The sequence below is a fragment of the Gavialis gangeticus genome, unplaced genomic scaffold (assembly GCF_001723915.1).
Source record: "Gavialis gangeticus isolate Ggan-Ray unplaced genomic scaffold, GavGan_comp1, whole genome shotgun sequence".
Taxonomy (NCBI): Eukaryota; Metazoa; Chordata; order Crocodylia; family Gavialidae; genus Gavialis; species Gavialis gangeticus.
In genome coordinates, this window is record NW_017729032.1 from 249,486,371 (window position 1) to 249,488,937 (window position 2,567).

The 2,567-nt window shown below is 49.3% G+C and overlaps 1 protein-coding gene across 1 annotated transcript in view; it reads right to left on the bottom strand.

Moving 5' to 3' along the window:
* Nucleotides 1-2,567, bottom strand: part of CRYBG3 (crystallin beta-gamma domain containing 3) — a 226,696-nt gene that overhangs the window by 219,698 nt on the left and 4,431 nt on the right. The gene's annotated exons all lie outside the window — the stretch shown is intronic.

Genomic DNA, 2,567 nt, shown 5'->3' on the forward strand with positions numbered 1-2,567 from the left:
CTGGCCCAAAGACTGGCCCTGGACCATTCATCTGGCCCATGCAGCCAAAACTGTGAATATCACTGCTTTGTAGAATATCAGCTGCTCTGTGATAACAAGCGGCTCCCCACATGTTACATTTATACTGTGATTAATATGTTAATTGTGACATAACTAGCAAGGGTGCTAAACATGCACTCAATTTAAGGCAAACTAGCTATAAAAATATTCCACATATAATGTGGTTTGTGCAGCGCCTTAAATTGAATGTGTGGCATGTTGATGGACAGGGGCTGTCTGGGGGTAGTGTCCCACAGGTGGACCTGACAGTCTTGCTGGCACCAGCATGGGGCAGCCCCAGGTTTCCAACCTGTCCAGGGCTGTCCTAGGGCTAGTGTTGACAATCAGTTGATTGTTGACACCAGCCCTCCAGGGCACCCTGGATTCTGAGGCTAGGTTCGTCTGCTGGCTCCCAGCAAATAAGTGGAAGCTAAGTATGGTAAACTAGTGCTAAAGAAAGAGGCTAAGTTACTACAGTTTAGCTACCACAGGCAGTTATTATGAAATAGCTGATGCCCAGTAAAGCCCTGGTCCACTATTATCCTGCAGTAAGTTGTTCATGAGTCAATATAATTTATATTAGCATAGCTCCTAGCAATCCTTGGCAGTCAGCAGGACCCACTGCAGTGTCTATTCCAGGGGTCAGCAACCTCCTGCATGCATGCCAGAGTATGGCATGCAAAGGTATTTTGGCACATGCACCTCAGGGCAAATGGCGGGGAAGGGGCCAGGGCTGCACTGCCAGAACAAAGATTGGGCCCCTTGCAGCTCCCGTGCTGCCTGCCTGGAGGCATGCAAGCACCCGCCACTGGGAGCAAGCTGGGCTAAGGTTCTGCAAGCCCTGGGGCAGCTGCTTGCAGCTTTCCCACCACCTGCTGAGAGTAGCCTGGGATCCACAGCGGGTGGCAGGGGCCTGCCCAGAGCCCAGGCTTGGCTGGTTGCTGGAAGCGGGTGCACATACACCTAGGGCAGATGTCAGGGGTGCTGCAAGGGGCCTGATCCTTGTTGTGGCAGTGCAGCCCAGGCCCCTTCCTTGCTGTCCACCCTGAGGCATGCATGTACCCACTGCCGGCTCTAAGCTGGGCTGGGGCTCCATGGACCCCGGTGCAGCTACTTACAGGCTTCTGGCTGCTTGCCACAGCCAGCCCTGGCTCCGAACAGGCCTCGGCCACCCATCACAGAACCTGGGCTGCTCTGTGGTAGGCAATAAGGTGGCTGCAAGCAGCTACACCAGGGTCTGTGGAGCCCTGGCCTGGCTCAATGCCGGTAGCGGATGCAAGCATGCCTCGGGGAGGACAGAGGGGAAGAAGCCCAGGATGTGCTGCCACAGTAAGGATTGGGCCCCTGCCATCTACCCCTGGAATGCCAACATCTTCCAAGTAGAGGTTGTAGGTGTTTTTGGCACTCTGGCCAAAAATGTTGCTGAGCCCTGGTCTATACTGGTATTATTTGGGTTATTGCTTCAAATTTTGCTCATTTGAACTGTCCCTTGACAGTACTATAAGTATCTCTGATTAAAGATCAAGAAGATTCAGTATTCATTTTTTAGTAAGTGAAAGTCTCCTTATACTAGATTTTAAGCCTTGAGCTAACTCCCTTTCTTTACTACAACTTCTCTCTCTCTCTCTCTCTAAATCCTGTTAATTCTACTGTTCCATTTCTTTTATATGAAGAAGAGTCACATTTGAGGTGTGCTTTGGGCAGTCCATTACCCAGATTTAACTGAGACTCCTTTTGGCTTTTTAAAAATAATCAGCTGTAAAAGTGAAGCTTACCCTCTCCTTATATGAAGGCTGAGAAGCTATGTAGATTGGAAGCTGTGAACTCTCTCAACTGATGTATTATTGACAGACTATATATTGGTAATTACATTTCCACTTATGTAATGGAAACACTCCATATTTCCACTTACCTGCCTCCACAGGGGACTTTGTGAGGCCCCTTAAGGCTAGGGACAGATGTTACACATAAACCAGTTCTACTGGTTTAAACCTGTAACAGAACAGACATTCAGTACACATAAACCAGTTTCAAAACAGCTGAAACCGGTTTGAGATGAACCTGGTTGAATGTAGTATCAGACTTAACTGATTTGGCTCAAACCGGTTTATAAATTGTCTGTCCCAGACCCCTTCCTGGTTTAACTTAAACCAGATTCCCCAAGCATCCCAGGATGCTCTCTGGGCTGGCCCCAACCCTCTGCTCCCCAGCTGGAGCAGGGAAAGGCAGGGTAGGGGTCTGGCCAGGGAGGGGTTTAATTCCCCCCTCTCTGTCCCACCGGCAGGGATCCAAGCTGGGTCTGCCAGGCACTCCCCACTTGCCGCTGGAAGGGGCTGACTGCAAGTCTGCCCTTGTCCAAAACTGAAGTGCTCCTTGACATTAAAATTGTAGTAACTGCATAAATAGGCGTTTAAATGCTACATGCATATTAAAAAGTAGACCTATAAACCCTTCCCAAATTACTGTAGCCTAGCTCAGATATGAGCATTCCCACAGCTAAATTCTTCCTGAGTTAGTGCACTCAGCTA